The 12,979-nt window shown below is 48.4% G+C and overlaps 1 long non-coding RNA gene across 3 annotated transcripts in view; it reads right to left on the bottom strand.

Moving 5' to 3' along the window:
- The window catches only part of LOC139753368 (uncharacterized), a 363,994-nt gene that overhangs the window by 306,482 nt on the left and 44,533 nt on the right, over positions 1-12,979 (bottom strand). For all 3 annotated transcript variants that reach the window (XR_011713696.1, XR_011713697.1, XR_011713698.1), the window contains exon 2: positions 5,862-5,954. This is a non-coding gene — a long non-coding RNA (uncharacterized lncRNA). The remainder of the gene's footprint in view (positions 1-5,861; positions 5,955-12,979) is intronic.

Genomic DNA, 12,979 nt, shown 5'->3' on the forward strand with positions numbered 1-12,979 from the left:
GTTTTCTATTCATCCTTTACGATTACAACTTCCTCAACAGGATATTCTCTCTCTCTCTCTCTCTCTCTCTCTCTCTCTCTCTCTCTCTCTCTCTCTCTCTCTCTCTCTCTCTCTCTCTCTCTCTCCCCTCTCTCTCTCTCTCTCTCTCTCTCTCTCTCTCTCTCTCTCTCTCTCTCTCTCTCTCTCTCTCTCTCCTTCTCGTATTGCTATTTTCCAGCCGGTTGATATGCTTGAAGTAGTGGTGGGTGGAAAGGAGCCTCCTGCTTTACTGTCTTGTCTCCATCTATGGTGGTGGGTGAGGAGGAGCCTTATGCCTTACTATCATATCTCCATGTATATTGGGAGCAGGCTTCTGCTTTACTGTCTCGTCTCCATCTATGGTGGTGGGTGAGAAGGAGCCTTCTGCTTCACTATCTTATCTCCATCTATGGTGGCGGGTGGTGGGTGAGAAGGGGCCTTCTGCTTCACTATCTTGTCTCCATCTATGGTGGCGGGTGGTGGGTGAGAAGGAGCCTTCTGCTTCACTATCTTATCTCCATCTATGGTGGTGGGTGGTGGGTGAGAAGGAGCCTTCTGCTTCACTATCTTGTCTCCATCTATGGTGGCGGGTGGTGGGTGAGAAGGAGCCTTCTGCTTCACTATCTTGTCTCCATCTATGGTAGCGGGTGGTGGGTGAGAAGGAGCCTTCTGCTTCACTATCTTATCTCCATCTATGGTGGTGGGTGGTGGGTGAGAAGGAGCCTTCTGCTTCACTATCTTGTCTCCATCTATGGTGGCGGGTGGTGGGTGAGAAGGAGCCTTCTGCTTCACTATCTTGTCTCCATCTATGGTGGTTGTTGGGAGGAGCCTTCTACTTTTCTATCATGTTTCCATCTATGGTGGTGGGCGAGAAGGAGCCTTCTGCTTTTCTGTCCTTTTTCCAAGTGCAATGGTGTTGAGGAGGAGCCTTTTGCTTTAGTCTCCTGTCACCATCTACAGTGGTGGATGGGGAGAACCCCCTCTGCTATGACCTTTGATGCATTCCACTCGGCTCAGACCTTCATACTTCAGATCTATAATTACAAACGTAATCACAGCTTTAAACATACTACTACAAGCAAATCACGCAAGATATGAATGAAAACACTACACATTATGTAATCAGTAGAAGAAGTACACGACACGTCTCCCTACAGGCAGGTGCTGTCATTATCTCCCTCAGTCAGCTCCTGTTATCATGATCACCGCCTGAATCATCAGCTTCCCTATGCTAAAGTTCATGATGTGAACGCGATACGTGAGTAAGGCTTACCTCGAAGAACTCAAGAGAGTCGTTGCTTTGATCGTCCGTTTGTAGATCCGTCTTCTTGCAACACTACCTCATGCATCAGTAATCCCAATTTACGATCTTGTCTGAATAACTCAGTTATTGTTGGTAGATTGTTCCCGACACAGTATGTAGTTATCTTGCATTCGCTAGATAACTGAAAATCACTGTCCCACTCCGCTACAGTGAAGGATTGTTGTAATCCATGTGATCAGTGATTTAAGATCTCTACCGCGAGATTGGAACTAAGAGTTTATCCTTCCTATTGTCTTTATAACCAAGTGAAGGGATGGATGTCATTGGCGATGGCATGTATGACATATTCACGTTCATTTCATCTGACTTTCCCATAAGACTTTCCTTCAAGCATATCAATCCTGCAAGGTATTTCTTTTTTCTACGTTTTCCGTTGGACGTACTGCCGGAGGAGAGTGGAGGGTGAGGCGAGAGCCTTTGCTCTGCTGTCCTTTTCTTCTACTGCTTAGAAGGGGACTGCGTCTTTCAGTGGCGTCACCTTGGGGTCTGTGTATCTAATTAGGTAAAAGAAGAGAGCAAACTGGGCGGCAACCAGCTCACACCTGAGTCTGGTAATGTATGATCGGCCACTGCCCCAGCCCAGCATGCCTGGAGGACTCGTCTGTAAGCAGGAGAAGCTTCAGAAAGGGAGATTCCGACTCAATCCAGGTTTGGTTGACTAGAGGATGAAGTGCCAGGAGGATCACGGCATCATTCTGGCTGAGGACACCATAGTGAGGGATCTGGATGTCCCTCTACCCTTACCAGATGAAGCTAAGTGTCTCTTACCTCCTCCACTATGGCAAACAAGCCTCGTTAGAACCCAGTGGTCTGCTGCTGTCTGAATCCCTTTGAAGCTCACCCATTTTCACTTGAATTCCAAAAGCTACGTAGTAAACCATGATGCTTCGTGAGTGCAAAACAAATCCAACCAACCATCTACCTCAGCATGGATGGTCGAGAGGGCTTCAGTCCCATCCTCCATCAGGGTCACTAAGGCCGTCAACGTCAACTTACGTCCACAAACTGCAAACTCTTTTCCACCTCCACAGGAGCTGAGGATGACTCCAAGTACCACATATACCCTGTGTGTATATAGCCCATACCTGGGTATGTATATGTTGTTGCATATGACAGCTGTCGACTGCCCAGTGGTCACTGAGGCAAAAACCCTCAGATACAAGTTAAAAACAAACGTTACATTCAGGATTACTTTCAGTCATTTCCCTCAAGGAAATTTACTTAAGGCATATGCAAGTGTGCCGTGCGCACTGGCCCAACCCCAGAGAAAAGTAACTACTCGTTCAAAAAGTAACTACTCGTTCAAAAAGTAACTAATCGAAAGTAACTACTCGTTCAAAAAGTAACTACTCGTACAAAAAGTCACTAATCGAAAGTAACAACTCGTACAAAAAGTAACTTCTCGTTCAAAAAGTAACTACTTGTACAAAAAGTAACTACTCGTTCAAAATGTAACTACTCGTTCAAAAAGTAACAACTCGTACAAAAAGTAACAACTCGTTCAAGAAGTAACTACTCGTACAAAAAGTAACTACTCGTTCAAAAGTACTTTAACTACTCGTACAAAAAGTAACTACTCGTACAAAAAGTAGCTACTCGTTCAAAAGTAACTAATCGTTCAAAAGTAACTACCCGTTCCAATACAGAATGAGTTAATAATAACATTTTCCCTGAGTTGTTTGTTATTTCCTAAATAAACTATAAGGGGAGGGAATTTTGTACTGGTGTGGCCTCATCTCTTCACCATTTTCTGTCTGCTGTCTGCCATTACATTACCATCGGTCATTCACTACGTAAACCTACACCATCAAAGCACTTCATGTTCTTTTTCACAATTTTCTTCTTTGATCTCATGTTATGGACTCTCGGATGTCCTGTTCCTTCATGTGTCAGGGAAGTGTGTGCTATCTGTATCAAGCTGATTGAAAAACTTACAGGTTGTGATCAGGTCACCACTCACACTTCTCTCTTGCATGTTGCGCAAATTCTAGGTCTCTAGCCTTTCCTTCTAACACACTTCTCTCAATTCCGGTACGAACTTTTTTGCCCTCCTGTGTGTGTGTGTGTGTGTGTGTGTGTGTGCAAGCTCCATGACCAGCCATATATTCATAAGCAGTAGGACCATTTCATCATCTGTTGCAGGTAAGATGACACGGTGACATATGGCCGCCTCCACAAGTGCATGACGTGCGCTGCAGGCTGGGAGAGCCCCGGAGAGGCCAGCCAACCCAACTGTTCATGATATGGTCACAAGGTTACCACACGGGCCAACTCTCCCTCCCACAGACAGTGATCACAAATACTGAACACACACGCGCACAAGATATGGATCCCTAGGAGCGTGAAACTATATTCCGTACGGTACAAATAGGTAATTATGAACTCTCTCTCTCTCTCTCTCTCTCTCTCTCTCTCTCTCTCTCTCTCTCTCTCTCTCTCTCTCTCTCTCTCTCTCCCTTTGTCTCTCTCAAACACACAGACACACACACGAGAGTGGAACCCTCCTCCCATGCTGTACAACGAGATAATCAAACACATTAAGAGCCAGAAGGAAGAGGAGGGACAGGGATAACAGCTGAGAAGTATCTGTGTGGACTTGACCAAGTAAACACTGAGTCTGTGAAGACTGGAGGTATCAGGAGACGAGGTATCAGGGAACTACGTCAGGAATAAAGCTATGAACGATGTGAGGAAATACTACCACTTGGACAGACTTGTGCAGACATGGGTCAAGTGAGGAGTGGATTATAACAGATAAGTTCCGAATGATGTATGATACAATAGGAAGGTGAAGAGACAGAGGACCCCACGAGTGGAGAACTCCCCTCCGCCATACTACACACACACACACACACACACACACACACACACACACACACACACACACTCAACCCAAATACATAATTCTAATTCGTTACATAACCTCAGGACACCACCACTTTTTTCCACGGGGCTCCTGCAGCTTCAAGGCTCGCTACAATCACGAGTAGGGAAATGAGGAACTCCTTTGGAGTGAGAAATTCCTCGATGAGACTATACTCCTTTCCGTCCATCGATGATACAACCTCGCTGAAGGTAGACAGACTCTCCGCTCGCGACTTAACCTCACGTACGCCGAGTACAGTAACATCGCACACATGGATCCATACGTCCCTTGTGTCCGGTTTTACCTGAGTGAGGTCATCCAGGAGATGACGTTTCAAGGGCAGGTAGAGAGTGGGTCAGGGAGACCCTTGCACCGACCTCGTCTCTCACTAATTACGAGGTCATTTGACCCCATTCCATCTTTCCTCCAGTTCTGTACACATAACTTCCATTGTTATCTATTCTCTCACTCTGTAACTAGTCCGCTGGAGATGCGGTAATACACGAAAGCGCTCTGGATTCTCGTGTTTCCATTTCCGAGTGGCGTTTCTTCATTTATGAAGTCAGATGTCTGTTGTGATTCTGTGCATTTACATACCTACATGTATGTATTCATTATACATTATACATAAACACATATATACACAGCTGGTTACATATACTAAGCAGAGGAACAGCCAACTATAATAACTATAATAACAACTGGTTCACAAGGATTGTGGCGCTTGGCCCTGGTGCCGCTGCAGCCATGTTCTCCCTCCCGTCCTGCAGCGGTGATGCTGTGAACATGAGAGAGAACAGATCCCAGAGGGGGTGGGATGGAGGGCTCTCGGCAGACAGCGGATGTAAGCGGAGAATCACATAGTATGTAAAAGGCCAAAATAATTCTTTACCAGGAAAGTCAAGGGAGGGGAGGCCCTTCCTTTCGCTTACCGGTACATGAAACTATCGAATATAAAACAGATTAAGACGTTGCCCTTATGAATGTAGAATTCCTTCCCCGTAGAAACATACGTAATAACATATACGTAATAACCTACCTTGTCAGGAAGTATGTGAGGAGGACACAGAAAATATAGTTCCCACAGCGGTAGCGTCACCGGAAGCACACGTTCACAATGTCAATTCGACGATTAAAACATTTGTTTATTTCTTAAAGCCCTCGCCAATGGTGCACACCGTAAGGACAAGAATAAAGACGGACATCAGGCACAGGTATACGTACCTACAACACGGGTCAGCACATGAGACATCTCCCTTGACAAAGAGTGTGGCAACAGTGGGTGAAAGATGAGGGATGAAGGCTCCCACAGCGAGAGAATGATAGGCGACCATTCGACAAGACTCGTGATGGGGGATCAGCAAGGGGATGAAATGAACCACACTAGGGCAAAGCTGGTTGGTCAAACGAGAGCCAACAACTGGGAAACGGGTTCAGCCAGATGTTCCAGGACTCCTACAGATGTGAGCGGATCCTTATTATCGTGGCTGATGCCAAAACCATCGGACGCTTTCGTACCTCCTGCAGCTTACCTAAGTCATGTGTTTTATACCATGTAGCGGAGAAGTAAACATGAAGAAGAGAAACCACTACAGTTCTTCACTCGTCACATACTGATGCAACCCTCTACAAAACAGACCTGCAGAACCTTACCTGTTGCCGACATTTGCCGTCTTCAGCGACCGACCAACCAAATGACGCGTTCGTGATACGTATGGTAATACCAGTTCCACTGTGACATCCGCTCTAAAAAGAGAGAAAAAAAAAAGAGTGAAGGAATGTGGAAATGAATCGACTATATAAACCATTGTTGAACTGATGACGGAATGGACAATAAAACTCATAATGATTGTGGTACAACACGTGAAAACATGTGGATGAATATGTTTAATACTGACGTTTTCCAGGCACTGGGACCCTGGCCTGGCGGACGGGCCCACCAACCTGCAAACAAGACCCCGGGCTGACGAGGTTCGGTGTCCGCGAGACCCGACATGTGCAAGAATTTGGTTCAAGACCGTGACAGATGGTGGCCCATCACGCCTCTCTATTATGCACCAGCACACACACACACACACACACACACACACACACACCTCCCGCACCTCCTCACTCGGCCCAACACCCACTCTACCGTCACCCTTATTTTGATGACATCACCTCTTCCTCACTGTCATGCCCTCGTCATTTTCCTTTCATATTTTATAAAGTTTCGATAAGTCACTCCTACTTGACTCTTCTGTCTACTCTTGTACAATTTCTGGAATTCTGGTCACTATTACTGTCCTCCAGCAAGTAACCTTCTGTTATCTGTCCTTCCCATGTACTGTCCTCCAGCAGATAGCGTCGCCGCAGACCATCAGGTCATCTGTTATCTGTGCTTCCCAAGTCCTGTCCTCCAGTAAGTATCCTCCTCATAGACCATCAGGTCATCTGTTATCTGTCCTTCCCACGCACTGTTTTCCAGTAGACGAACTCGTCATAGACCATCAGGTCTTCTGTTACCTGTCCTCCCCATGTACTGTCCTCCAGCAGATAACCTCGTCATAGACCATCAGGTCTTGTGTTATCTGTCCTTCCCATGTACTGTCCTCCAGCAGATAACCTCGTCATAGACCATCAGGTCTTCTGTTACCTGTACTTCCCATCTACTGTCCTCCAGCAGATAACCTCGTCATAGATCATATCTTGTGCTACCAGTCCTTCCCATGTCCTGCTCTCCAGCAGATAACGTCGCCGCAGACCATCAAGTCTTGTGTTATCTGTCCTTCCCATGTATTGCCATGGAGACTCTTCTCACTTCTATCCTCCGCATGTATGTATTCTGTCTGTGGGTAGGTTTGGGTATGTTCCTTGGGAGAGCCTCCATGACCTCCCTCGTACCACCAGTTCCTCACCCGTAACCACACATCAAGCCAGGAAGGTTAGGTAGGACACGTCATCGTCAGAAGCATTCAGATCCTTGTGTTTTGTCACACAGTGTGTGTGTGTGGAGGGGTCTTGCCTGAGGTAATGTGTTCGGGAGGGTAACGCTAGCTATTTACCAGATAAAGCCATATGGTCACTTTCCTGGACCCGAGGACCAGAGGTTGAACTACCAACTTTCTGTATCCTGGGAAGATGATAGTACAAAACAAGCAAAGCTGCTCGTTTGTATTCAGACAAGAAAATAAAACTCATACCTCGGATGAATTTCTCCCACCAAAACAGATAACTAGAGTGACTTCCGAGGAATTAAAAGAAAACTCATTGAAATACAATTCTTTAGCGTAAGTCTGAAAGTCTTTTTAAAGTAACGTATTAGACCGTATCGTCCCTTACAAATACTCTTACTCTTATGTCAGGTAGTAGTCAGTCAGGCAAGAACTAGGGAGGTATGTATTACCGGTCCTACCCGCCTGGGTGGGTATCGGGGGGGGGGGGGGGGGCTCAGTGATGGCTGGGCAGTGAGCAAGCACTTCAATGGCTGTCAAGTTGCACTCCCTTGTGTGTGCCTCACCCACACGTGGGTGTCGGTACACAAACATACAATCTCTCTATCTTACACACACACACACTTGACAACACGAAACTCACGCGGCGACGCTCTTCACGCAAGTCTACGTAACTCAGGTGTTAAGAATCTCTCTCATATATATATATATATATATATATATATATATATATATATATATATATATATATATATATATATATATATAAGGTGATGGCTTAATGGTAAGAGAATTCGTCTCATATGCCTTAAGGCCGCAGGTGAGAACCCAGCTCTGGTTTTATCGAGTGAGGACCTCCAGCGCAGGCCACTCAGTTCCAAGGATGTCATTAAGAAAGCTGAGGAGGAGGATGGTTCCATATACGTGTCACTGGGGATGGCTCCTGGTAAGCTGAGAACCCTCGATCATGTGAGGACCTTAGGGCTAGGGATGGCTCCAGGTAAGCTGAGAACCCTCGATCATGCTACAGGTGAGGACCTTAGGGCTAGGGATGGCTCATGGTCAGCGGAGAACCCTCGATCATGCTACAGGTGAGGACCTTAGGGCTAGGGATGGCTCCAGGTAAGCTGAGAACCATCGATCATGCTACAGGTGAGGACCTTAGGGCTAGGGATGGCTCATGGTCAGCGGAGAACCCTCGATCATGCTACAGGTGAGGACCTTAGGGCTGAGGATGGCTCCAGGTAAGCGGAGAACTTGCAGGTGCCCACGGGAGGAATCCGGTAGCCAGAGGAGGAACCCTTCCGCACATCTGTGTCCGACAACCTCGGGAATGATGGTGTGGATGACTCTGGCTGGCGAAGTCGCCAACACAGTGAAAACAATTATGCTTTTCACCATGCCACAGTACGTATATGATCCACGTCTCTCGTAAGGCAATGGATGATACAGAATACTGCCAAGTTTCCCAAGTGTTATTTGCATGATACAGTAGAAGTATCTGCTCCAGACTGTACGCACTAATTTCTCAGAGAATCGTTGAGGGACTCAAAGTCACTATTTCTTGTTACAGGAGTAATAAACGAGGCCTTTCGCCGACAGAGGCCCTAAACCTGTTGTTAAAGTATTGATAAGGGAACAGATATATGGCCACTTTTATTGCAAGTCCCCAGCAATAAATCTCTTGAGGAACAATACTTAAGTAGCTCATCGACTTCCCACCGCACTGTGAGGTGAGGGATGGGCGCTGGAAAACGATAGGTGACGTTGGGGTTAAACTCGAGGTGTTCAGAGGCGGAGGGAAAGAAGTTACTCATCTCCCACACCATCTTCAAAGAGCCACTTTAAGTTTTTGTACCTTCGACATCAATGGTTTGACGTGACTCTCCTTCAAGCGTTGTAGTATGGCTCAGTAGGAAAACTTCTTGTAGACAAGTCACTCATTACCCCAGCATGATGTAACGGTAGCAAGTCGCGCTGCTGCTCGATAAAAGGAACCTGTCTCTCTGCTGCATGAGTCGCCTAGTACAGGTGATGCACGGGTGTCTCTGGAGTGCACGGTGGTAGAGAGGTACTTCTTGCACAATACACACAACTCCCTCTTGGGTTACCGGTAACTTCTGCCTGTGTGTATCACACGCACATAAAAAGAATAAATGTAAAAAATGGAAGTTTATACTGACTTACAATGTGAATCATGAGGTACCCCAGGCACACACGCCTGTCTGACTGTATTCATGACCCTGACTGTGGTGGGAAGTGCGTCACTCTATAATGACTTGGTTATTCAGACACAGCTATGTGTCCGATCCTCACCCGTACACGACCCCCGGGGGCTAAATTGTGAGGCGTCGCAGCACCTCTGATGGTCCTACGAGGTTATAACGAAAGTATGTCACCACAATGGTCCTTATATGAGGTACTTCTCACATAAGACATCATTTGCTGTTGTTAATACACAATTTCTGGAGGTTAAGGCCATTCATACGTAGCCATGTATGGTTCATGGTTCATTCATACATCGCGTACATATAGTTATACATTCTAGATTAAATGCACGCAGACCTACATAAGTAGTCCATAAGTACAAAGTCGATACATAAATGGTTAAGTACGCATAACGCTACATAAACAGTTACGCACACAGATCTGTATACGAGACCATGCACCCGTGCATAATGTCGTGTGAAACCAGGAACAAGTGACCACATACCGTCATGCCACAGGTCATGAGCGCCCTCCTACAGCAAACGGTACACTGTCACCCACGACCCTTGAGAGCATTTAAGACTTTCTCCAGCTGGCACTCCCGACATCTCTGACCCGTCAGGGGAGGGTGTGCCGTAGGGCACTTCATGTCTTGACGGGCAGAGCCAAGCGGAAACATCCTCACCTGGTCTGGGACGTACCGTACGGCATCCTCCCCTGGGAGAGGTCACAGCACCCACCCAGGCCTTAGGAGAAGCCACCGACACAGCTCCAAGTCCCTGGCGGAGGCCGCGTCACCGGTGCTCAACCCTTGGGGGTGGCCACAAATACACAGCCCCTATACCCTGTGAAGGACACGGCCACGGACAACCCCAGGTCCCTGGTGGAGGCAATGTCCACAGAACTCAGGCCCTGGGAAGGCCACGCTCCCAGCTTCTTGGGGGAGGCCAAGTTCTCAGCACCCAGGCCCTGGGGGAAGAACAAAGTTCGATGGCCTCACTTGTGGCATGACGCAGGGCAAGGCTCCAGGGCAGGAGGCAGCTGCTGCTGCTGCTGGTTGTTTATCTCAAGCTTTTGAATATTAGTCGCACTGTCATCTTCCTTCAACTGTGGTCGGCTCCTCCACTCACCTACTGCTTCTGTGTGACTCAAGTTGCCTCCTATAATTCCACTGCTTTTGACCGTGTCGCTCTGTCGGTATAACTAACTGTGTGTCAGTCTTGACAGCACCGCTCACTCGCTTCCCCTGACTGTGTCACTCTGGTCAGCACGCTTCACTGCCCTTGACTGTCATTCTGGTAGGCACACCTAAATGCCTCTGTCTGTGTCACTCTGGCCAGTACGCTTCACTGCCTCTGACTCTGTCATTCTGGTAGGCACACCTAAGTACCTATGACTGTGTCATTCTGGTAGGCACACCTAAGTACCTATGACTGTGTCACTCTTGTAGGCACATCCTAATATAACTGTGCCACTCTCGTCAGTACCACTCACTCGCTACCACTAACTGCAATAGCTCGCTCCACTACGAAGTTCCCTTTTTGCAGTATTCATCCAGATCTCTGTAACTACAATGATATGAAACCTTTTTTTTTTTTTTTATCAAACCAAATGATGTAAATTCATGGCGTTTTAAGCTAATGTTTCTGGTATTGTTGTAACACACGTTAGTGTTTTGTTCAGTCAGACATGGGGGAATGTGACGTCAGCCTTTGAAGTCAGGGCCCCGTGGGTCCCTAGATATAATGTGTGGCCCACCTTAGATGGTGGCACCTGACCCACATATAACAAATGATATCCCATGTCTGTCATCAATATGCTCCAGGTGAACACCTGCTTAATGCGTTTGTCTAAAACCCGATACAGCCTTGCAACACCATCGCCGTACAAAGCAGACGCCATCTTAAGCACACAAGCTCCGACCTCCACTGAAGCCGTTTCACAGATCTGTCAGCCGCGCAGATACCCTTCACTCTCTCAAAGATCCTTAACATTCCAATCATAGATTCATATCCTTCGTGGTCACTTAAGGAAGAAGACCCACCCACTAACACAACCTCTCTGCGATTGTCCACAAGCTTGAAAACAATTATACTCGCCAGGGATCTCTATATAGATCTACCCCACGCCACGGTGTTGCTCCCAACCTAAACATCAACTGTGATGTCATCAACAGAGTTCCTAACTTTGTTTTATACCTCGTGAGTTATTGTGTCTCTCAGCCTAACCCCCAGAGTACCACAGACTCGTTCTCATTCTATTCCTCCCACTAAAACTCCGTAGCCAACTGCCTTATTAATGAGTCCCTGACGAGGGTGAGCTTACACACAGCAGGTGGGGAGGAGGGAGACTACACAGAGCAGGTGGGGAGGAGGGAGACTACACAGAGCAGGTGGGGAGGAGGGAGACTACACACAGCAGGTGGGGAGGAGGGAGACTACACAGATCAGGTGGGGAGGGAGGAGACTACACAGAGCAGGTGGGGAGGAGGGAGACTACACAGAGCAGGTGGGGAGGAGGGAGACTACACAGAGCAGGTGGGGAGGAGGGAGACTACACAGAGCAGGTGGGGAGGGAGACTACACAGAGCAGGTGGGGAGGGAGACTACACAGAGCAGGTGGGGAGGGAGACTACACAGAGCAGGTGTGGAGGGAGACTACACAGAGCAGGTGTGGAGGGAGACTACACAGAGCAGGTGTGGAGGGAGACTACACAGAGCAGGTGGGGAGGAGGGAGACTGCACAGAGCAGGTGGGGAGGGAGACTACACAGAGCAGGTGGGGAGGGAGACTACACAGAGCAGGTGGGGAGGAGGGAGACTGCACAGAGCAGGTGGGGAGGGAGACTACACAGAGCAGGTGGGGAGGGAGATTACACAGACAGGTGTGGAGGGAGACTACACAGAGCAGGGGGGGAGGGAGACTACACAGAGCAGGGGGGGAGGGAGACTGCACAGAGCAGGGGGGGAGGGAGACTACACAGAGCTGGGGGGGAGAGAGACTACACAGAGCTGGGGGGGAGAGAGACTACACAGAGCAGGTGGGGAGGGAGACTACACAGAGCAGGTGGGGAGGGAGACTACACAGAGCAGGTGGGGAGGGAGACTACACAGAGCAAATGGGGAGGGAGACTACACAGAGCAGGGGGGGAGGGAGACTACACAGAGCAGGTGGGGAGGGAGACTGCACAGACCAGGTGGGGAGGGAGACTACACAGAGCAGGGGGGGAGAGAGACTTCACAGAGCAGGTGGGGAGGAAGACTACACAGAGCAGGTGGGGAGGGAGACTACACAGAGCAGGTGGGAAGGGAGACTACACAGAGCAGGTGGGGAGGGAGACTACACAGAGCAGGTGGGAAGGGAGACTACACAGAGCAGGTGGGGAGGAAGACTACACAGAGCAGGTGGGGAGGGAGACTACACAGAGCAGGTGGGGAGGGAGACTACACAGAGCAGGTGGGGAGGGAGACTACACAGAGCAGGTGGGGAGGGAGACTACACAGAGCAGGTGGGGAGGGAGACTACACAGAGCAGGTGGGGAGGGAGACTACACAGAGCAGGGGGGGAGGGAGACTACACAGAGCAGGTGGGGAGGGAGACTACACAGACCAGGTGGGGAGAGAGACTGCAC

This window comes from Panulirus ornatus, chromosome 14, assembly GCF_036320965.1.
Source record: "Panulirus ornatus isolate Po-2019 chromosome 14, ASM3632096v1, whole genome shotgun sequence".
NCBI lineage: Eukaryota > Metazoa > Arthropoda > Malacostraca > Decapoda > Palinuridae > Panulirus > Panulirus ornatus.